We start from the raw sequence: 25,567 nt of genomic DNA, 5'->3' as shown, positions 1-25,567 counted from the left end.
ATGTGGGGGGACTAAATCCCCTGATGATCTGGCTTTAATAAATTTAAATTTAAAAATAAATTTAAAGATTAATTGATCAAAATCACAACAAAATAAAAAAATGCATCTACATTTCCTTGTTAAATTTGATTCTTTAAAGAGCATTTTTTTTTAAAGAATACATTCTTAAATCTTAATCTCTTTTCTAGTTCAAAAGACTGATTGGACTACAGAGGAATGAGACAGCTTGCCCATGTCATCAGATCATTTTATTTGGGCTCCAGGTTTCTGAATGAACTTCCACACATGCCCTTGTAGACATTTGAACTCCATAAATCCACAGGTGTTTAAGGAGCCCTAAAGCCTGGGTCAGATAGCAGACATGCTCCACTATGATTCAGTAAGGATTTCATACTGTGTAAACAGCACTTGCAAGGATTTCTCTTTACTGCTGGATAAAATCAGTAGCAGGAAGAGCCACGTTTAGTTTTTCTTCCTTAACTATGATGTGGTTCGGTTGAATTTCCATTATGAACTCTGTAGAGTAGGTTATCTTGTCCACAGTGCAGACACCATTTTCATTCTTTACTTCACAAAGAGGACAGCCTGGCACAAAACCTCTTAAAAGGGAAAAAAAATAGCCATCTTAGAAGAGAAAATGTATTCTGTTGCCATGATTTTCCATCTTTCCACGTACTATACTAAGAAAACAATTTTGAAATGCCCAAATAGCATTTATTTGTTCTTCTTTAAAACTGGAAAGTTTGCATATCTCAGATACCCTTTCCATAATGGAAATTGGAGTAAAGTCAGTATAAGCAAATGACAGATTATACCCATAAAATGTCTGAAAAATCTAGTTCTGTTTTGTTTTAGTAATTACACCCGAAACCAAATCTAGAGGACAAATTCAGAAGAAAAACAGAAAGCTTCATAAAAGAATAAATATACAATATGCCCTGAAAGATATGACAAACTATAATATCCAAATGTTCCTCAATAAAACAGTGTTAGTTCAGCTTAGGCTGAGAAATTGAGTCTAAAGAAGAAAAGCAAGGAATTGAAATGGGGAAAAAATATGCTTGAAGAATGAAAATAAGTTTACCTACCTTAGTGGCATTCAGTCATTAGAAACTAGGGAAAAAAGAAAAATCATTAGGGAATTCTCAAGATCAGAAGAATTTAGAGGGGGAAATATAAAGGTCTATAAGAAGAGGTTACTTGAAAAGGCATAATTAGGGGCGCCTGGGTGGCTCAGTTGGTTAAGCGACTGCCTTCGGCTCAGGTCATGATCCTGGAGTCCTGGGATCGAGTCCCGCATCGGGCTCCCTGCTCAGCGGGGAGTCTGCTTCTCCCTCTGACCCTCCCCTCTCTCATGTGCTCTCTCTCTCTCATTCTCGCTCTCTCAAATAAATAAATAAATAATCTTTTTTAAAAAAGGCATAATTACCTCAAATAAAAAACCTAGAGTGTCCATATTGCTCCTGTTTTAAAATTTTAAGTAATTTCAGAAATCTGTTTATGATAAAAGTTTTCTGTCACATATCAAAATGGTATACTTTGAAGTGTATTTGAAATTGAAGCAGAATAAAAACATGAACATCAAAATGTTCCTTTATATGGTCTAAATGGTATTTCTGTGCCTTGCTTTAAATGAAATATTTTTATTTTTAAAAAGATGTTTCTAGGATGCCTCAAGAGCAATGAACGCAAGTCTCCTAGGGAAATGATAATTTCTTAGACAGCATTGCTGTCGAGTACACACAGGTATCAACAAGTACTGAAGAGTCTTGTGACCTTTCAGCATTAGAAGGTTGCCGAGAAACACTGCCCTTGCTTCCATGATGAATACACAAACATTTGGGAAAGAGAGAATCAGATCCACTCAAGTAAACATTGATTAGCAGTCCAGCCTGATTCACCTATCAATGAATCATGTATAAATGATGAATCAAGTGAGTGACTGAAGATCAAAGACCATCAGCACGTAAAAGTAAAGACTCAGAGTTAGCCTCCACGTGAGATTAGACATCTACTGAGCCAGCACCTCTCCCCTCCGTACAACACCCTCCTCATGCTACGTGAGCATATGCAGCCTCGATAGTTTTTTAATGCCCTCTATATTTAAACCACTGTGCTAACTTTCTTAGGAAAACATGCCAAAATCTTTCCTTTGAACATCCTCAACAGGAGGAGATTGTAATTTCTGAGAGGACTTTGGTTTTGAAAACAGGTAAGAGTTACTCGTACCCTTGTTCAGTGAATCAGATGAAAAAACAAACCAAATGATGCATGTGTAACCAAAACCCATATGTGCACATCCTTGTCTTGACCTTCACTGTACTTTATTGGCGTCATCTGTTTATAACGCTGATCTTCACTCTAGACCATGAGCTTCTCAAGGTCAGGAATCAAGCTATTGCCATCATTCTGTATCAATTTCTAGCACATGGCTCATTGGTTGAAAAGAACTGATCTGGGGCATCTGCTTGGCTCAGTGGGTTAAGCGCCTGCCTTCAGCTCAGGTCATGATCCTAGAGTCCTAGGATCTAGAACCACATCAGGCTTCCTGCTCGATGGAGTCTACTTCTTCCTCTGCCCTTCACCCTGCTCGTGCTCTCTCTCAAATAAATAAAATCTTAAAAAAAAAAAAGAACTGATCTTTTTGTATGGTTCATAAATTGCCTCTGAAGGCAATCCAAAAGAGAATCATAAAACATGAACATCTTTGTAATAAGTATTAGCTATTTGGATGAAAAAAAAACTATGCATGTTCTGAAATTTTAAAAGTGAATTCCAATTATTTATAGATCAATGCAGAATATCTACTTCAAATTGATAAAACTTCCATAAAGTGTATAGTGCTGATGCAAATTATTTAAAATGCTATCAAGTTATATATCATTATTTCTTTTTTTTCCCAAGTGCCATGTATAACTCTGAATTCATTTCTCACTTCCAGAGTTATAGAAATCTTCCTTCATTGCCTTTTGTTCCTTTAGTTAACACAGAGATGTGTTTCTCATGCTTTGCCTCTCTGAGTTAGAAAACCTACCTCATGTTTGGCAGATTTACAAATGATAAATTTCTAATTTCATTTCTAAATCTCATTTAATTTTTAATTCTAGCTTGTGATTATTAATTCAACAGGGGGAAAGTAACTTCATCAAAATGTACACCCGTTTGAAAGTATCTTAAAACTTTTGGGGCACCTGAGTGGCTCAGTTGGTTAAGCATCCAACTCTTGATTTTGGCTGAGGTCATGATCTCAGGGTTGTGAGATCGAGCCCTACATGGAGCTCTGTGCTCAGCCTGGAGTCGGCTTGGGTCTTTCTCTCTCCCCCTCTCCCTTTACCCCTTTCCTGCTCTCTCTCTCTCTCTCAAATAAATAAATCTTTAAAAAAATAGTGTCTTAAGACTTTAGAAAGGAGGGGTGCCTGGGTGGCATAGTCAGTTAAACATCGGACTCTTGCTTTTAGCTCAGGTCCTGATCTCAGGGTTATGAGATCAAGCCCCTGGAGGAGTTCCACGCTGAGCCCGAAGTCTGCTCAAGTTTCTCCCTTTCCCTCTGCCCCTTGCCCCCACACACTCGTATGCACTCTCTCTCTCTAAAATAAATAAAGAAATCTTAAAAAAAAAAAAAGACTTTAGAAAGGAAGCAGGATGTGATAAGGTTACCAGATAGAAGTAACGGGGAGGGCTAATAGTTATATCAATTTAAAGCTGAATAAATAAATAAACGAAAAACAAAAGGGGCTTAATCACATCTGAAGTTCTAGCAATATAAGTCCATTTAAAGATATATTAGAAAATAGGGAATATTGCTGAGGTAAAAAGGAGCTGAAGTTGTATATTCCATAACACTGTCAATTCCTATGATCATTTAAGGTTATACTCCAGAGTTGAGGCAGAGGTTTTCTGAATAAACATTTACTTGAAAAATGGTCAGGGTGTAAGAGATACAGAAAAATGTACACAAATGTCAGTATAAAGTATTTTCCCTCACAAATACTTACAAATTGCCGGGGTTTTTCTAGCTACACGTGGTAATATCTTTATTCAATTCGGTGAAATATTTCGGTAAAGAGTCCATGCGTTCCGTTTGTTTCCAGGAGGATATAAACCTGCAATCTCCAGTGGTATTCCTTCCACCTTTTCCAATAATATTTTATTATCTTTACCTAATAGGTTGAAAACTCTCATGACTTTGCATAGGTGGTTTGAACTAATTAAAAAAAGGGAAGAAAAAGATAAATGTGGAAATACATAAAAGGCATTTTTACATAAATGTCTTTGTAAAATGACCAAAGAAGTGAAGAACAGTTTAAATTCTACTCACTTTTTCTTATCAACTTTCAAGTAGATTTGTGTATCTTTCATAAGTTCAAAATTCAGTTAAATGTAAAGAACTTTATTCTGATAATGACAGTCTATTGACCGAGAGCACATGGGAATGAGAAATGTAATACAACCTAGAAATACTTAGATTGTTGCTAGAGAAAAATGGGCTGTAAATGAGGGCTTCTTGGGCCCAGACGTGCTATAGTATGAATGTGTTTCTAATCATTGAAAATCATCACTGTGCGATATTCAGACTAAGAATGCTTCGTTTCTAAACTTGGAAAAACTGATTTCATGTGAATAAAATCATCCTCAAAATTGGATATAATGTTCAATAATCTGAGTTCAGAAAGACATTTTAAACAGCAAGGCATTTAATATTGCCGTCCAGATACTGTTCTGATGTGCTGAGTGCAGTGGATAGAGTGCGCTGCTGACGTAGATCCAAAATTTGCTGATGTAGGAACTGATGAATAGACTTCCTTTCTGGATTTCTTCCTCATCCAGAAACAGAACGGGAAGGTCATTGGTGGGGGGCGGGGAGGCACAATAGAAGAGTATGTGAGTAGTATAAAATGACTTATTTGGATTATGGTCTCTTCTGCCATTGAATATGTAATGCATATTTTTTAATCTAGGAAGAAATATAAAATATATGTAAGTGATAAAACTTGCAAAAAAGAAATAAAAATTCATTTTAAACAATATATCTATATATATAAGCCTACCGCTAGTGAGAAATACCAACATCTAAATGTTCTATGCCCTAATCATTACAAGAGGCAAAATCATCAACATCAAGGAGATCTACAAACTGTATTTCAGGAGCAAGCAAACAAACAAAATCCTAAAAAAGTAAATGCAATAGCTTGATAGCTAAGCAGATGCAATATCAGGTTGCCCAGCATGTCACAATTATAAAACAGTGTATTACAGTAACCAAAAGCTAAACTACTAGCGAAAAAATATTTGCTGTCCATCAAGCATAGGCCGAGAAATAAACATTTCTCTCCATATATCACTGGCTACCTGCCTATCTTTAATTTCAGGCCTTTGAAATATTATCTCATGAAATATTAAGATATGCTTGTGCTCTGTGTTTAGTCCTATTTCTCAAAAGCGTTCTATTTGTATAATACATCAAAAAAAAAAAAAAAGAAGACAGTGGCTGTATGTTTCTTCCCTTTGTTGGGATATGTGGAAGGAAGGGAGTGGAGATTATTTTGGGCATGAGTTTGTCTCTGGTCAGCTGAAACACATCGGTGAAGTAATTTCTATTTAAGTCTTGGCTTTGCCGCTCAGTTTATAACACGCCAGAACTATCCCACAGAAATCGGGACACAAATCAGTAATGTTTGCCAGAGAAAACAGACAGAATCAGAAGAATTACATTTATAAGGTGGAGGGAGGGGTCAGTGGTCGTTCACAGCACAAGCCGGCAGGCTCATCAGAAGTGAGGGTCAGTAGATGCTATATACTTGTTCAAAAATCTCATAACTGTGTAAAAGACAGGGGCAGCTGGGTTGTTCTCCATCTCATTCTTGACGTGGAGAAAATAAGAGGAATTATTGGGTGAGAAGGACAAGTCCGAGGAGCTTTCTGAAACTATTTTACATTAATAGCTCTCTTCACTTTTAAATGAGCTGAATACCAAGAGAGTGTCAACATTCCCAAACTCACGTCTCCTTCATGTTTTGACAATGTTCACTGACCTAATATCATCAAGTTTTGCAAACTCTCTTGCCTAAATGGCAATTCTGCATATTAAGTTAGCTCTGTTTTGCTAGGGGTGTCAGAATCTTGCTAATTTTCACTCACTGAAGTGGAAGACTTGCTTCTATCAATCAGCAACATCCTTAGCAATTTACCCAGTCCATGTAAACTGAAGCAAGATATGGTGTCCCATTTTTAAAATTTCGTGCATACTCATCATGTTTAAAAGTGTAATCAGAAGGCTCGGAGCCCCTCTTCTGAAGGTGAATGATTTATTTTGAAATGGCTTTTCCTTGGGCAAGATCAAATGCCCATGCGAAAACCAAATCCATAAAGTAACTTTCCCATCATCTGCAGTGTGTTTCATGGGAATAAATAATATGATCACACAATTTTACTGGTGGAGGAAACCTTAAATATCACCTCTGACATTCATTTCATGTCACTGCAGAGGAAACAGAAGCCCAGAGAAATTAAGTAACTTTCCTAAGAGACAGTAAATCACACTTTGGTGGCGGGGTATGAGCGGGCACCCAGAAGTCTTCATTCTTTTTTTTTTTTTTAAGATTTTATTTATTTATTTGAGAGAGAGAGCATGAGAGGGGGGAGGGTCAGAGGGAGAAGCAGACTCTCTCCCGAGCAGGGAGCCCGATGTGGGACTCGATCCCGGGACTCCAGGATCATGACCTGAGCCGAAGGCAGTCGATTAACCAACTGAGCCACCCAGGCGCCCCAGAAGTTTTCATTCTTAATCTGGAATTCTAGTCTGAATTCCTACAAATGTTACCCTAAAAAGTGTACATCATGACTTTTTTTTTTTTTTTACAAATTTGCTCTCTTCTCACTCTCTCTCACTCTCTATTCAGTTCCTCAGTTTTACTTTTTCTTTACCTTGAGAAATTTAGAATCAACAATTCTTTTCCTGGAATACTTTGTTTTAATACAAAGTATTAAAGTTACTTTTTTTTTCAATGCCTGAGCTCAAGGCCATTAATAATAAAAGTGTTCAGAACTACACATCCCATATAATGAAGGTGCTAACCTGCGTTACCATTTTTTTACCGAACAAAATTAATCTGCCCATGTAAACCCTGGGTAGGCAAGTTTGCACTCAGAACACATCAGAGAACCACATTTGTGACATAGATAGATAACTATTAACTCCTTTTAAGCTTTCAAATGCCTCCGAATGTCAGAGCAAAGGATCTAAAAACTGCAGATCGTATTCAAATGAATCAGGATAGAGCAGATGGTTGAAGAAGGCACACAAGCAAGAAAGAAATCTCCTGTTCTCCCTTTCTGATTGCTTTGCCCACAGAGGAATAACGATTCAAAGAAAATCAGTAATCATGGCGGATGTCATTAGCATATTCCCAATAAGGGAGCTTACATAAAAATTCCCAGAGAAATGGAATGACTGCTTGAAGATCAATGTGCAAAGAGCACATTTCCAGCTGCCTGCCTTCTTCCAAAATGTGAGATATTTAAGACTTTAAAAAAAATTAAAGTTTGTAAAAGGTATGGGCAAATACTGAAGGTTGTTTAAATTAATAATGATGATTATAAGCAAAATAAAGCAAGTATAATTGCAAGTTGGTCAATGCAATGATTAGAATGCTTTAGTACCTTATCCTTCACATTTCTTGATTAAATTCCATTTGGGCTGCAGCAAAGTCCAAAGACTTATTAAAATATTGAATATCCCTTTTCTTCTCACCCTTGTGTAATGGAGGATTAAACGAACTACAGTGAAGCACCTTCATTGCTTTATCGTGAATCCATGTGGTAAAATGTGTTTTTCCCCCTCTTGATTGATGAGCAGAAATCATTAAAACAACACATCTACTCTAAATAAAAACTTGCATGAAACAATTTTAAAAGGGGAAAAATTCTAATTCAGGTAACTATGGATCTAATGTGCCAATATTCAGAAAAAAACCTTTTGGGAGATGTGCTTTTAATGAAATGCTAAGCAAGAAAATAATAGGTGCTTATTTAGAGTCCTATGCTACACACCTGATCAGAGCTTGTCATTGGTATAGATCCCTTGTTGCGTTCTTGTACTGTCCATAGATTTTTAGTTACTAAAGGGATACAAACAGCCATTTTTTTGTCAAGCTGAATATTTAACCCTCAAACACGAGACTAAAGTTTTTCCCCTTTATAGGAGGAACAGCAGTCACTAAATATATAAACACCTTAATCAATAATAAATCTCCTCGTAAATTAACCATGAGACACCATATTGGCAGGTCTTCTTGTTAACTAGAGAGGACCTAGGTAATGTTATCATTGATTGGACCAGTAGGAGGCAGATGGTTAAATAACACAATAGGAAATGTCACAATAGTTTTAATTTTATTATTGAAACCCAAACTTTCAATGTCGGTAGACAGATTGTCTTCATTTTTCACCCATAAAACAGCCATCTTGAACATTTCATCAAAAAGAACTTTTCTTACACTGGCATTGCAACCAATAAAACCTTTTATGCATGGCAAGTTGGCAGAAACTATTAATAAAATGTCTGTCAACTGCACATCTCTCTTTTTTCTCTTGAGCAAAAAAGGGGGGAAATCATTAATTACAGTTTCTGTCACACACAAAAGACGCAATGATTGTTCTGGTTTCTTAACAGCCTGAATTCACCTAGTGACCACCTCTTCTGTTGCATTTGAAGAGGGTTAAGTCCTTATCCATCCAAACAAAAAGCTACAGAGCCATCGTAACACATTGCCTGTGTCTGCCTGGGCAACAAATGTGGTATTTTAGGTTGACTCTGAAAGAAGATTATGAATATGGATAGAATGCAAATACTTCATCTATCTTAATCAGAATACAGGAATTCAAGCTGTTGAGGAAAAAAAAAGACCTTAGAATTCCCATACAAGGAAAGAAATTTTATAGTGCTTATTGAATTTAGAAGACAGAGATTAGAAATGAACTTAATGAATCCGTTCATCAGGAGGCAAGCAACAGACTTAGCAACAAGTGTAGCTCAATTACCCTGATGACAAATAAATATAATGAACTTTCAGAGAGGGAAACAACTGTTTAGCACAATTAAAAAAGAAAACAATTTTTTTCCCGCTTTGGCGAATTTGCTCTGTCCTTGCCTTTCTACCTGACACAAAGTTCTTTTCTTCTATTCACTATTTTTAAAACCCTCTCCATCCTCCTAAAATGATCTTTTCTCACACAAGTTTTGCAGCATGTCGGTAGAAAAGAGAAAGCACAACTATGCAATTTCTGTAACAAATATAGAGAACAAAAGGGCCGGGAATGACTTGCATAGGTTCTTTCTGAATTTGCAACAAGGTTTTAGTAATAACAGGGTGTAGAAAGCTGCCAGTTTTCTTTATTATTTCAATTTATCTGCTCCAAGTAAGTCAACAAAAAGGTCTAGGTAGCTAGGTTCAACCTGTCTGGGTTCCCCATTTCCTTCACATTTAGTGGATACATTTGCTCCAGGCACTGGAGTATTGAAATGCAAGAGCTTTTTCTTTTCTTTTTTCTTTTTTTTTATTTAAAGAAACTTTTCGGTTCAGTGCACTTCTTAATATGAGCACTAATAATTATCGGTCCATAATGCTATAGGTTTTTAAAATATACACTATAATTATTTTATGAATTTTATGAATCAGTCTACAGTTTGATGACAACTTTATGCTGTAACAGATCTGTATTCAATTTCCAGCTCGATTTGTTATTAGCTGTGTAACTTTAAGCAAGTTGTTTAACCTTTCTGGGCCTCAGTCTCCTCATCTGAAAAGGAGGAAAATACTAGTAGCTACAGCATGTAAAGATGAAATGATTTAAAGTGTATAAAGTGCTAGAACACTACTGGGACATAGTAAATGCTATATAATTGTTGGCCATTATTATGAACCAGTCCATTTTCATTTGATCCAAAACCAACAATGAAAAGATGTGAACTAAGTTTAACAATAACAAGATTAGTGCATACACTAAATCTTTTCTCATTTTTGACTACTGACGGAATAGGTATGGTAAAAATCCAATAAGAATTTTACAGAATAAAAGTAGGGACTATGTAACTTGAAGGGGATATTGTGAGCAGCTATTACATTGGGAGACTGAAGACCACAGAGGACGATAATATTGGTAATGTTCAAGGATGTGTTGTTTCATTTCTATTAGAAAAAAAAAAAACAGCTGTAAAAAGCTGTCCAGTATCAGAAATGATATTATCTTGTTTATAAAATTTGAATCCAAGGTAAGAGGTGACCGTGCTGTTTCTTACTCTATGTAACATATGCATAGGTACATATGATATATATTGATACACACACACACACACACACACACACACACACACACGCAATGTATGTCATTCCTATAATCTTTTTTCAAAAACCTCTGTTGAATAGAACTTTATTACCATTGGTTAAAAATGTCATATCACAAGAATCTGGCAAGCATTCAGAACCGTTTAATCTTTCATCAAGGTTTAATCAGAAGAGGTTTATATCTCTTCTGTGCATTGTCAAGTGCCCACCACAATCTGTCTCCCCCATACTGGACTGGCAGATTGAGCGAATAAGCAAAGAGCCGGAACATTCAAATATAATTGCAGTGTCAGCACTGTTAACTGTACTTATGAGAAGAGAGTTAACACTATGACATTAATAATTTCATCAGATTACACATGTTTGCTTGACAAACAAGCAAGCTATTCTCTTTAAATTATCTGTGACTAGTGCCATTCTCAGCTGGAGAACAGCCATGAATTCCAGCTTAAAAAGAAAAATAAACTCACCAAAACATCATTCAACTTATTTTGTTATGTTTTGGGAGAGGGAAAAAAAATTAAGTCTTTAAATATTTGCATTGAGCCAGACTTCATAAATCCTGGTTTCCTGTCAATAAGAATGAAAAAAATGGCTAGGAGCGTACAATAAAAAGGAAGGGCCAGGAAGTATAATAATTGTGTCTAGCTGCACTGTAGTTCAAAAATAGCTTCAGGCAGACACATGAAGTCTTTTAGTTTGCCTTGACTTTTTAAACCACTAGATGCTCACCTGCAGTGGTTTCTGTGATTTGTGGCAGCTTACCAAAGGCACAGGATAATAAAGACAGTTTGTTACCCTCTAATTTTGGAGGGGCATAACACATGAAGCTTGTACAGCAATCTCTTACCTACATATTTCACTCCATAAGGGGAAACAATAAGAGAGAACATGACATGTATTAGAGAAGTAAATTACAATGTTATACTCTTTGGTCCAATAAACCATTGTGGGCTGTCATGCTCCTGACTACTGAAGTGTTGTTTTATGCTACAGCTTAATCAGCTGGGTGTAGGCTGTGCTTTCATATGCCAGCACCTTAGGCAGCATAAATGCTATGATTCACACACATGATCGCAGGAGCCTATGTGGTGAGGACCGCATGACCTGCCATGAAATTATTGGCCGGGGTGATGAATCTCCTTGCACTTAATTTAGAAGAGGGAATGGACTTGACCCCAATTGTTAAAATTATCACAAAACGTCAAGCTACCTGTTTGTCTTATTTAACAGGAGCATCTTGCTGGTGTTGGTTCTAACAAAGGTAATGTTTCATCATTGGAGCCTAGAATCTATGCCCTTGTGAGAACCTCGCAGGCAGAAAGCATCCATATTTATGAAGCTTGTGTGAGGCAGCATAATGTTGACCTGAATGCAAAAAGTTAAAAAGAGGTATATTGATTGCATCACTAGTGAGCCCCAAAACAAAACCCACCGCTTCTACAAATACCCACAAAATCAAGTGTTGAAAGAAAGTGTTTGGACTACCTTTTTTATAATTATGATAGTAGTTTTATGTTCACTTTCATTATTCTTATGCCAGTAAGTATTGATAACATACCAAAAACAAGTAACATGATAGTAATCAATTACACACACATACACATAATCCCTGTTACGACACATAGAGTATTACTATGCTGTCTTGAACCAAACTAATAGATCTGGTGAGAAAGACAGAATAATATGTTTTTGGACTGAAAAATAATCTCAATTCAGTATTGGTAACTTAGAAATCATATCTAGAGTTTTATGCAAAATGAAGAAAAATATTTATGAAACATAAAGGTGAAGCAAGGTTTCCCACTAAAATGGCCATTATCAAACAACAACAACAGAAAACAAGTGGTGGCGAAGATGTGGAGAAACTGAAGCCCTGTACACTGTTGATGGGAATGCACAATGGCGTAGCCACTGCAGAAACAGTATGGTGGTCCTCAAAAAACTAAACACAGAATTACTATATGATCTAGCAATTCCATGTCTCAGTATATATGCAAGAGAATTGAAAGCAGGAACTTGAAGAGATATTTGTACACCAATGTTCATTGTAGCGTTATTCACCATAACCAAAAGATGGAAACAATATCCATCTACAGAGAAATGGACAAACAAAATGTGGCATATACATAAAATGGAGTATTATTCAGCCTTCCAAAAAAATTAAATTCTGACACAAGCTACAACATAGACGAACCTTGAAGACTTTCTGCAAAGTGAAATAAGCCAGACACAAAAGGACAAATATTGTATGATCCCACGTATATGAGATAACTAGAATAATCAATTCATAAAGACAGAAAGTAGAATAGTGGTTATCAGGGGCTGGGAAGGGGGGTGAATGAGGAATTATAGTTTAATGAGTATGGAGTTTCAGTTTGGGTTGATGAAAAATTCTGGAGATAGGTTGGCGATAGCCAACCTGCTGGCGATAGCCGGCAGAACAATGAATGTACTTAATTTCACTGTACACTTAAAAATGTCTAGAGTGGTAAATTTTATGTTACACATATATATTTCACAAAAATAAAAAAGTAAGTTTCTTAAAAAAAATAGAACCCCTACCCCCCAAAACTAGTTGATATTCAGAATTAATAATTTAACTCTATCAGAAGGGAACTAATATAAACGTACTAACTTCAATTATAGCAAAATCTCAAAGTGGTGGATCTTCAATTGATGGTAATATGTTCAAGCTAGATCAAAAATTCCTATGTATTGAAGTCATACCCTTTGTCCTAGAAACTAGAGGTGCTCATTAGTACCCTCAGGATTAGTCTCTGGGGCAAAGTTCACTGCTGCTTCAATGTTAATTGTTCAAGGATAGATTTGATGCCCATATTAGAGAAATGCCAATATGAAAGTATTTATATTTATAAAATTTATTCTGTTCACTTCGTTACACAAATGCAGCATTTTAGCCCTCAAATTATGAGTAAATTTTTGTGGGTTTTACCAAAGACATCTGATGATTTCTCTAGAAGTCCCTCCTCATAACTTATTTGTATACCATTCTGCAATATTTCTGCTATAGTATTTTTACTAACTGTCTGGTTCAGCTTCTGTGTGTGTTGAGAGTGCAATGCAAGTTATTTCGGCTGCTATAACTTGACATCTGGCTTCAGTAATAGTTCACACTCTGTTCTGAGGGTGTACTGTATGCCTTACCGTGTTAGTATTTTGGTTCACTCATCTAGGTACAGAGCATGTCTCTGTTTCAACATGAACATCAATTACAACAATGGGATCCTGAAGCCTGGAATTGAGAAATCCTAACTTCTCATTTTATTTTATTTTTACTTTCTTACATCTACCTCAGTTTCTGTTCATTAATATGGGATCAATATCATTATGCCATTTTCATTAAAATCATTTAGAAAGCACCACATTATGCACAAGATGGGCCTTAATTTGTGCTAAAGATCATTACAGGTGGAATGGGTCCTTTCCTTCTGCCTGGGGGAATTTCTGTTGCTATTCTGAGAGATGCAGACTGATGAGCATGCAGTTATAGGAAATGCAGAAAACAGTAGGGCACAGTAACCAAGACTGTGGCATTTGTATCAAATACAGGTTAAGAGTAAACTTCTTTTAGTGTGACAGGAAGAATATAATGAGTCTGGAAAGAGCAGGACCCCAACAGCAGCACCTTTCTAATCAGCCCAAGAAAGGCTGGTTCATAAAATATTAAGAACTTGAAGGGAAGAGGTAGATTTACTCTGGTAAAATGTTCATTTAAAATTCTGTGAGGTCAATAAATTACCACTTAAGATGACATTTCCCAAAATGTCTTCCAAAGAATACTTGTTCTAAGTGGGAAAAAAAGAGTCCTAGGGTCCAATTGACTTGTACATTCTATCTCTGTTAGAGATTGACAATGAACATTGACCTATCAAAGGCCTATTAAGTCCTGCAATAAAGAAGATGATTGTGTTTTGTTTAATCTAGTCTTTCCCGAACTTCTTTGACCTTCAACCATTCCTTCTCTTCTCCCATCCCCTTTTCATCAAAGATGAAATAATTTAGAAAGCTGAAAAGTTTACCTTATGGTACTTGGGGATACATCCCATTTCCCATTTCCCTGTTAGAAATATTTCCTAATTCATAGAGGACCTATGCCAGTCAGGCAGTGTTCTAGGCTCTGGGGATACAGCAGTGAACAAAAAATGAAGACTTTGCTTTGGCCAATTATATTATTAGGAGAAGACAAGACACTGAACAAAACAAGTACTATATATAATGTGTCAGAAAAAGTTAAGTGCAATTGAAAAAAAAATTCAGATAGCAAGGGGAAAGAGTTGCTTGTTTTTTTAGAGAAAGTGGTCAAGGTTGAGATGACAGGAGGCACAGGTGAGATGTGCTGATTTGATCAGTTGCTGGGGGACCAATGGCAGAAGCTGAGGAATATGAGAACTAAATACTCCCCTGGAGAGGGAGCCCCTCTGCATTTTCTCTTCAAGAGAAAGAGGCTTAATATTGATAGGAAAGCTCTACACGGACACACTAGCATTAAGCAATTCTATTAAGGGACCGATTTTACCAACGTAGATGGGTAAATGGCTTATCTTCTAGTGGGTAAATTAACTATTTGGGGCTTCTAGGGCATTGTTCATTTGCTAATTAATTTACAAATTGTTTGTTCCTTGGCTTCTAATTAGTGACATTCTCCTCAGTGACTGCATGTTCTGGAAGTGTGCTTCTTTCAAGTCCTCCCTTTCACATTGTACGATGGCCATTCATCTTGTTCCTCACGAAGGAGGTAGCACATCAGAGCAACTGGTCATACATTATTTGTCATAACCAGAAAGGTAGCTATCAAGTTACTGAGCTGTGTTGAGTAGAACAATGACAGGGCACTGACATGTTTGCTGCCTGAGTTGATTCTTGAGACCAAAAGAAGGGGTTCCATTTACTGTTGTTGTGATCAAGATTGAATGACTCCTTCAAAGATAAAAATAATTTGGAAAGCTGGAAAGTTTGCCTTATGGTACTTGGGGACACATCCCATTTTCCATTTCCCTGGTAGAAATATTTCCTAGTTTCAGAGCCAGCTACATAGTTTGTGGAGTTCTGTGCAAAATTAAAATGTGGGCATATTATTCAAAAAGCAGGGGAAAGTGGTATTAAAGGTCCTAAAATACACAGATTTCTTTTCCTTTCCTCCATAGCCTCATTCTTGTGACTTACGTTGGTGTTTATTTGCTATTTCACGCCATTCTAAGTAAATTTGAAATTAGCATGAATTTTACCATTCAATTTTATATTGTGCAATGCCCATTTTAAATGCAAATATAAGAGCATTTAAGTCACATGGAAACACTGAAGTCACATAATTTTTATTTTGTAACTTAGATATGTATATGCATTTTATTGTTACCAGAACAGTGGAAGCTAACTCAATTATTTTCATTTCACTCCTTGATACATGCTACAGTCACTCTGTATCTTACTGAAGAGTAGGAAGAGTTGAACAGGAAAAGAACTATGTGTTGCCCTATATTTTAGTTACATTCTCTGTCATCATCGTCACCACCACCTCATGTGACATAACCCCTTACCTTGTGCTCCCTTTGAAACCCACTGAACTCCCACACATTACGGGTACACTGGAATTCAGGGCCCATTGGGGCACCACAAATGCTCTACATGCATGGGAGATAAGGGACAACAGACACATGTACTGCATGCATCTCCTCTGGTTTTGTTCATGCTCCATCATTGTGGCAGAGTTCACTTCAAAAACAAGTTTGAAGATAAAATTATTAAGACTTTCATACATCAAACTAAAAAGTTTCTGCACAGCAAAAGAAACAATTCACAGAATGAAGAGGCAGTGGGAGAAAATGTTTGTAAACCATATGTCAGTAAGGGTTTAATATCCAAAATATATAAGGAACTCATGCAACTCAATAACCATTCTCATCATCATCATCTGAGGGAAAGATAGACAGGCAACTTGACTAGACATTTTTCCAAAGAAGACACAAATGCCAAGAGTACATGAAAAGATGTTCAACATCACCAATGATGAGGGAAATGTAGATCAAAACTGAGATTTTGTTTGAGATATCACCTCACACCTGTTAGAATTCTAGGCAGTTATCAAAAACAAGACATAACAAGTGTTCACAAAGTTGTAAGAAAAGGGAACCCTGGTGCACTGTCCGTAGGAATCTGAATTTGTATGTATATTAAGTAAAACAGTATATGGAGGTTCCTCAAAAAAGTAAAAATAGAGCTGCCATATGAGCCAGCAATTCTACTTCTGGGCATATATCTGAAGAAAATGAAATCACTATCTCAAAAAAAAATCTGCACCCCTATGTCCATGGCAATATTATTCATAAGAGCCAAGACATGGAAACAACCAAAATGACCGTGGAGAAAGAAAATGTGGTATCTGTATATATGACAGATAGATATCATATCTACATAAGTATATAGATATATGTGGAATACACATTGGAATATTACTCAGCCATAAAAAAGACAACCCTGCCATTTGCAACAACATGGATGGACCTTGAAGGCATGATGCTAAGGGAAATAAGTCAGGCAGAGAAGGACAAATACTGTATGATATCACATATATAGGGATCTAAAAAAAAAAAAAAAAAGCCAAGCTCATAGAAACAGAAAATAAAATGGACTGAATAGGCTGGGGGTATAGAGAAAATGGGTGGATTTTGGACAAGTGTACAAATTCCCACTGAGAAGATGAATGAGCTCCGGGGATCTAATACTCAGTGTGGTGACTATAGTAAGAATCCTCTATTATGTACTTGAAAGTTGCTAAGAGGGTAGGTCTTAAATGTTCTTATAAAACACAATTATGTGAGGTGATGGATGTATTAACTAACCTTATTGTGATAAACATTCCACAATAACATATCAGGTTATCACATTGTACATCTTAAACTTACACAATGTTCTATGTCAGTTATATCTCAGGAAGAATGGAGTGGGGAATGAAGTTTACAGAAAGAGGCTAAAAAGAAAACCTAATTAATGGGAAATATGTCCTGATAAATCAAATTGATTCCAATCTTAATAATCAATTTAAATAATGGAACTGGTTAATAGCATCAAATTTGGGTTAAAGAAAGGGAGAAGAAACAAGTTGTTTCGGTACAAGACATTCACTGGCTGATGCCATATTATATCATCTGATTATACCATTCATAATAAAGCATAGTCCACAATTATAAGAAAAAATTAGGAATTTCACGACTGCGACAGCATAGCATTAAATGCTGAGGCCATGTGCCCAGGTCGTATACCCCGGAAGCCGGCCCTGCCAACTTTATCCAGCGCAATGTGGGGACCACAGATGAGGGTACAGACACCTCACAAAAATGTTACAAACTCTGTTCCTTCATTTATTTTCCAGATCTACCTCTGACATAACCTTTAGAAGGTGAAACATTCACCAAGAATATATATTAAATATTAGTTTCAAAATAGCTTCAGGACTTAGTTTGAACAACTAAGCTCAAAATGCTCCCAGCCCATGTGCCCTTTTTCTGGAGGCTCAATTCAAGAAATTTCTGATCCACTAATGGAACGATTCTCCCACCTTTTAATGTATGCAGTATCATAGCTCCTCTTTCCCTCTTCTCCCGCTAAAATCACATTGTGATTAAAGTCGCCCTTTGCTTCCTCCTTTCTTTCAACCACTGCCACATTCCTTGGGTATCAAATCCCTGTGTTTCAGAATGATTAAAATCTAGAGTAATGGAGGGCCGCAAGTGCCAAAATGAACCGGAGATCGATGCGCAAAAACACACAAAGCCAACAAGCCTGCTCGTAATTCTGACACCCCATTAACTGCTTCTTAAGGTCTGGCGGCCTATGCTTCTCTTGGGGACAACATAGCCCTCGTTCAGCTCAAGGTGTATTGTCTTCCTTTCGTGGGAAATCACTTAGAAAAAAATACACCAGTGACATGGCCAAAAAAAAAAAAAAAAAGATGCCGCCTCTCTTAGGAACAAACAAAAAGCTGCTTCCCGGCTCCTTCTTCCCCACTCCATCTGCCGTCCGACACTGTATTGACCTTCTGCCCCATTCACATACGCGCTTTCTCACCAAAGCAGAAGAGACAGCATTTTGACAGACAGTTTCCTATGCATTTACTGTAAATGTGGGGCCTGCCTGCATTGTGGTAGAAATCATATTACCAGATTCCCAACAAGAAGCCTTACGAGGTTAAAAACTGTTAAAAAAAAAAAAAAAAAAGAATGAAAGAGGACTCCTTTGCACGGAGCCCGAGGACCGAGTTCACGTAACAAAGCCCTATTTTCCATCTTTTATGTAAAGCAAATGGATTAAGAACGGGCACGAAGCTGAACTGCCGCCCCGACTCACTGTGCCAGGCCGGCTCTCTATGGGATTGTTTGCACCAGCCATTTCTTGTGTGCAAACAGGAGGAACTTGTCCAGGCAGCAGCCACTCTGAACGGTAGGAGAGCAGTTAACGAAATACGTGCCCGGGACCGCTTTCTTAATCCTTGCGAGTCTTCCCGACAGAGGCAGTGCCAGGGTGACGGCACATGAGTGAGACCCCCGAGTCTTTCTTGGCACAGACTCTCAAGTCCAGAAAAGAAAGTTCTTGGAGCTTTGTGAGATATTCAGCTTCTGTTCACTCAACCACCACCACTGTGAGGAGCAAACGTGAAACGGCTGATGTAATAAACAGGCTGGTACTACCCACTGATGAGCGTGTCGTGATGCCTCTTTGGAAATCGAAGGCGTTATCCTGCTAATGAGCTAAATTAGACTGAACTAGTATTCATGTTAATAATTATTACTTACAGAGCTAGCTGTGTTCGGCGTGATAACAATAATGTGAAGGCTGAATATAATACTATTTCTCAGGTGCATATCCTCTGGTTGAAAGCAGATTCGACAAGGACCCGCGCCGCCCAGGTTTGCAGACTGGAGGGGATTTGTTTTCAGAGTATGGACGGTAGATTAGGTCCTAGGTGAGCAACGAAAAGAGGGCTGAAAAACAGAATTCCTTATTAAAACCAGAAGTGTTAACCTGACAAACACACTCATTCAAACTCTTTTAATACTATATATGAAATACATATGGTACTCATTTTCCCTTAAAATGAGCCATGATAAAAAACAATTTTATATTCTCAAGGCTAGAACCAGAGAAGATATGCATTGGTGATAATATTGACTTTTTTTTTTTTTAAGTTCTACTGAAAGGCTATTACCAGACATAGGTTATAGTTACAGTGAAAACCAAGAGCTGCTTTTAATCTGCTGGGGTGGGGGGGGGGGGTTATGTTGGCTCCTTTCTGTCACTGTCAGGGTGTAGAAAGAATGAAAAATACTTTGGTGGATTTCATTATTAGTACACATGAACAGTTTGAACTCTCCATTATTGGGTTGTCTTTTTTCATAGTCAGTGCCTTTTTCAGGCTCCTTTTAAAAAACTATTTGACAAGGAAAAAATAGCTTTCTGGGTTTGATATGTGAGTACATACAAGTTTTCACAAGTTTTCACAAGAAAGTAAATGAAGAGCATGCCCTGAAAATTTAATCATATTAGCTCGGAACACAATAAAAGCATCACATCTTAACCAAATCTCAGTGCTTCGTGTGAGTGGTAAACAAAGACTGGATAGAGCTATTTCCTGATCTTGGACAAAACAAAACAAAACAAAAAATAAATAAAATAGATCCCTACCCTTCAAAGTAAACATTCTATTAAATCTAAGATAACATGAAATGTCTCAGGTAGCTAAAGCCAAAATAAATGATCATTGGCAAGCAAAATGCTACCGGTACCCTTTTGGCTAAGGGCACAACTAAAGAAAACCACAGACTTTTCAATACACAGATGACTAGGGACTTCGCCTCTCAAGTCCTCTAAAAGCTTTGCTGTTAATAAGTATAGGGACCCTGCACCTTTTACTTGCTTTGCGTAGGGAAAAGGGATTTTTTTTTTAATTATTAATCTTGCTTTTTCCATCAGAGTTTAATTGTTTGATATGATTTTACTTTCCACATGTTTCTTCTGTGCTGCTTTGTCTTTTAAGGCAGGCAAGGTGAAGCAAAAAGAAAAACATATTTCATGTGAATATTTAACTTTGACACTATTTGGACCAAATTATAGAGAAAACAATGTTCTGGAAATGATTACTTTTTGTTACACTTATGAAGCATCAGGATAAGCCTTAGTGAATCAAGCAAGCACATTTTTCAAATTATTTCAGTAAAGGATGGGGAGCTGTAAAAACAACTTCTTAAATCTCCACACTTTGGGATAGCTTTTTCCATGTTTGTTGTCAAGGAATGCTATCTCTTTAATATGGCGGTGTTTGTCCATGATGCACGTCTGTGTGAACTTAGCATGGGTTTTACCTCATCGTGCTAAATGAGCAAACCTAGTGATTTTAAACATGTGAGCCTCCTACGTTTTAATATGTGAGTCTCCAGCCTGCTGTGGGTAGTCAACAGTTTATAGTGTGATGTTTCACATCAGTTTAAAAAAGATTAGAGAATGGGTTACTTGAAGAGTTTGTTTCCTTATAATCAACCGTAAAGAGACCAAGGTCATGTAACAGATTTCTTCTTTCTGTCTTAGCCAGGAAGACTATGTGAATGCAAATTGCTTTATTGGTGAAGGGAATTAAGATTATAAAAAGCCAGGCTTAAAGAAGTGCAAAATCAGGGCTGTGTCGGAGCAGGGACAACATAATTGTGGTATGGATTCCCATATGGGACTAAATTATCTAGATTTTAGTAATGTCAGCAGTTCTGTGGAGTTGCTGGAGTGCGGCCAATGTGCCATATTTGCTTCATTTTTTAAGATGGTTCTGATTCTACACAATTTTAAATATGCACAAAGCTAAAATTGTTTGGGTGTTTTGGTGGCACTTCTCAGATACATGTCTATGCCTGTCAGGAATTTTATTTCGTTATGAAACAGGAAGTGACACTGACGTGGCTTTATTTTTCTAAACAAAATGCCATTTATTATCATTTCTATCTAGGCTATAAAATCTTCCCAGTAGGGGAAAAAAACACCCACTTCTGTGAGTACACATCAAGGTTGTCTTCCTTTACGGTGTACCATTCAGTGATACTGTTTTGTAGCAACTCAATAAAGCTGATAGTTTTTCTGGGTAATTACCCACAGCCCCCTGCAGAACAAATTAGCATTCATGACCTGAATAATGCTTACTAGAAAGAGTTCAATGGAATTTACTTAATCAGAATCATTACTTTCCCTTGGCTAATTTTTTTTACCTAGTCCCCAATGCCTGGTAACAGCAAATATCTCTCAAGCCAGTGTTTGATACTCGATAGAGGAAAAAAAAGAAAAGCATGAATCTTTAAATTTGACACGTAATTGTGGTCTTGGAAAAAATGTATATTTTTATATGAAAAATTAAAATATCTACCTTCCTTAAAATTTTCTATTTTCTCTTTTTAATGCTTACTGGTTTTGGAAAGGGGGGAAGGTTTTTCATTTTCTAATTATTCCTCAACAGTTTCTCCATTTGCTGAGGAAAAACCTACACAATTGGTCATGATTTTGAAGTGGATGCTTATAATAGCTCTGTATTCCTGGACATCAAAAATCAGACAATTTCCCAACCGACTATGGGTGTTGTTTTTGATGATTTAATTTTTGCTCGTTTTTGATTATTCCGTTTTTGAAATCCCAGACAATATGGTTACTAGAATATTCAAAGAAATGAGAAGGAAGAAGTCACACTCACTGAGCTTCTACTATGTACAAAACACTGCCAGGTAAACTGTTCATTCTATTTCTTATTCTTGAAACAGTGCTGTGAAGGAAGCACTAGTAGGTCCATATTTACAAAGAAGGAAAATGAGCTTCGTAATTTAAGGTACTTCTTCCAGTTTTTACGTAGAGTTACCAAAATGTGATCCAGAAACTTCCTGAATCAAAAGCTTCCACTTTGTTTTGTTTTTGTGTTTATGTGTAACAGTTTTGCATTTTTAGAAAGGCAAGCAAAAGGCAGTCTTAAATCAATTCCATGTACTGAATCTCTAACTTGGAGAAGATTTCTAACCTGAAGAAGGAGATTTCTAAAATGCAGTTACACATCAGTGTCTTTGAAGGACAACCACAGTCCAATAAGGGTAGAGCGGTCCATAGCAGTGCAACCGTCCTGCAAAGGTTATGTTAACCCACTTCTTCTCGCTTTTACCTTTTGTAAATCCCCTGACCCAGCAGAGTCCCAGAAAGGTGTGAACACCTGGAACACAGTTCCTCGATGGAACTTCACGGAGGGTTGGAAAGCAATGCAGTTAAATCAAGCAAAATGTTTCGGGTCGGAGATAAGATCCCAAATAACAAAGCAAAATCAGGGTGGTCGTCAGTGTTTCTCTGTACTTGGTAGAGATACAAGAATTTCTGTAGGATTGGGGAAACTTGTCTGGAGGCTCAGTTTGTGTAACAACCTTGAAGTTTTTACTTACGTGGTGTGGTTGTTTGGGTTTGCATATTATGTTTGTTTATTGTTTATTTATTGTATGTTTATTAGAGGTGACTTGAGGGGAAGCTGATGGAGATGATATGAGGTAAGTAGAGTCCCAGAAAGAAACCTCTTGGCTCCACCACTGATTAGATTCCATACTTCCAAGGTACTAAAACCGTTCACAAGAACTGCAAAGGGAGGGTTCACTCATTCAGGCCCTTGTGCCACACAGTGCTGAACTGAATTTGGTACCTAATTAAGTTTCCTGGGGTGCAAAATGGTTATCCCATTTCTACATCTAAATAAATCAAAATGTTTTTTCAACTTTGGGGGTTTCAGAAAACCCGCAACACATTTCTGCACAGATTTTCCTTCCAAACACTAGAATATTGCAAGGAAAATTCAATCCATATGTTTCAGATTTACTTAGAGTTGTATCAAAATCTTGTGTTGCAATTGACATTTGATGTTCATGAAGCTTTCTGAATGCTTTTTATTTGCCTTTAACTCAAGAACAGAAAGTTGATTTGTCAAGCTCATATGTACCAAAACCCTAAAATATTAAATTTGGGTGGACGACAACAAACTTAAAATTCGGCACCAGGCATAAAATTTAATAAAGCATTTGTCTTGCCATGTCTCCAGTGTTGGGGACTTGCAGATAAGCCTGTCCCTGGCCATATGCAGTCTATAGATATACTTTTGATATTGACCTGGTGGAATGAAGTGGGACAAGGAAAAGAAACAAGGTCAAGTATACATTTTTTTTTTATTTTGGTATTCCTTCCTGATTTAAATATTAACAGTATATTATCTGTAATGGGAGACAAACTATATATGCAGTGACAGCCTTTACCTAATTTTCTTCTGTCCTTCCAACAATCTCCCCTCAGTCTCTGATTGGCACTCGAGCTCTTCGTCTCCCGCCCGGATGTGGGAGATGCTAGATTTTCCGGTCAGTGGTGTTCCTCCCTTCACCAGACAGATAAAAATGGGAGGAAGACAGGCAGGAGTGAAAATAAATAATTTAAACTGCAGCATTAGTGTCTTAGGGAAGGTAGTATAAAAGAATCTGCATTTGTGGCTGATAGTGCTATTTTAAGGGCTTCTAAAATGATTGCTTCCCTTTATTCATGGCTCATAATGTGGTTCTGCCTCTGCTTAGAACATGACAATGGGCCTTCCAACCAGAAGCCATTCTGAAAGAGGCATTCTGTTTCTAAGGAGCCAAGCACCTCAGGAAAAGAAAAAAAAAAGTTTTCTGTTAGCAGAAAATGAATCACCATCTTCTGGCATTTGTTTATGGCGGTGTCTACAGACAGTGTAGGAGTGGGCCATTCGCTTTGCTATGTGATCTGCATGTGCGCCATCTTTCATAGTTTTCACTATTTTTACTTCCAAAGTGTCCTCTCTTAGAACAAAACTGATATGGAGAAAAATAATTTTTCAGTGTAGAAAAATAATATGTATGCAACCAGAAGAAAATAAAAAATTCCCGAAACTTCTCTTCCCCAAATAACTGTTGTTTACATTTGCCATATATATGTCCTTCTATCGTATTTTCTATACACAAGCATGCGTGCATTCTGTTTTTTACAGAAATGATATCGTATAGTGCATACCACCTTATTCACTGGCCGTACAGGGTAATAGATGATTATGCTATATTTTAAATGTCTCCCTGGTATTCCACTGTTGGAATGAACTATTTAATCATCCAACTATCCAAATATAATTATTCAAATGTAATGATTCAGAATATTAGTTTTCAGGTTGTTCCAATATATTGGCTACTGGTCACATAAATAGCACGACAAATATCATCGTTACTTAAAATCTTTGCTTATGTCAATAATTATTTCCTTAGGATAAATGTCCAGAACTGAAATGATTATTCAAAATGTTAAGGCTTATGAAGCATATTTACAAAAATAGCATGCACTATTAATTTTTTTCTCACAAAATGACAATGGATGTAGGGGCCTGTCTCCATGACTTCATCTGATCCTTGTTCCGACCAATCACCCACCTTTGCAAGATGGCCAGAAGGTTGGGAAGGTAGAAGGTGGTAGGTGGCCATGAAAGTCCAAAGGGGGTAACACAGTGTTGTTCTGACACTCTTTGTTGATATTCAGATTCCTGTATTTCCTTTCTTCATCTTCCTTCATTATTAGTTTCCTTTACCCTACTCAAGACCATTATCACTCCTTTAAAGTATTACCTGACCTTTAGGGTCTATTTTAAGCCTCCCCATGAGCCCCATGTGTTGTCTATGAATACAGACCATTTTTATAGTGAACCTTGATGGTTTGATAAAATAATAGTTAATTATAAGGAATGTTTTCAGTGTTCATAAAAATTCCTTTTTTTAATTTTTTTAAAGATTTTATATATTTGAGATAGAGAGAGCATGAGGGCAGGGAGGGGCAGAGGGAGATGCAGAGGGAGACGCAGAGGGAGACGCAGAGGGAGAAGCAGATTGTCCTCTCAGCAGGAAGCCCCATGCGGGGCTGGATCCCAGGACCTTGAGATCATGACCTGAGCCGAAGTCAGACGCTTAACTGACTGAGCCCCCCAGGCACCCTCATAAAAATTCTTTTAAGTCCAGCATTGACCAGCTTCCATGTAGGGGCGTAATCCTCTGTGACATCACTGTGGAGTGAAAAGGAATAAAGTGATCAGGGAATGCGATCACTCTATCCCTGCCTAGGAGATGGGACAGGAGAGCCAGTGGAGACATATATATATATATATATAT

At 37.1% G+C, this 25,567-nt stretch overlaps 1 long non-coding RNA gene across 1 annotated transcript; it reads right to left on the bottom strand.

Annotated features, from left to right (window-relative positions):
* Positions 1 to 230: 230 nt before the first annotated feature.
* Positions 231 to 18,978, bottom strand: LOC141373426 (uncharacterized). The gene is made up of 3 exons (XR_012379390.1): positions 18,708 to 18,978; positions 1,089 to 1,113; positions 231 to 599 (listed from the first exon to the last, which is right to left on the bottom strand). It is a non-coding gene; the product is annotated as an uncharacterized lncRNA (long non-coding RNA).
* Between the last annotated feature and the right edge of the window lie 6,589 nt (positions 18,979 to 25,567).

This window comes from Callorhinus ursinus, unplaced genomic scaffold (assembly GCF_003265705.2).
Source record: "Callorhinus ursinus isolate GAN/ISIS: 27379988/994484 unplaced genomic scaffold, GSC_fseal_2.0 scaffold9, whole genome shotgun sequence".
NCBI lineage: Eukaryota > Metazoa > Chordata > Mammalia > Carnivora > Otariidae > Callorhinus > Callorhinus ursinus.
Note: the sequence above shows the minus strand (reverse complement) of the source record. Positions and strands in the feature narration are given on the sequence as shown.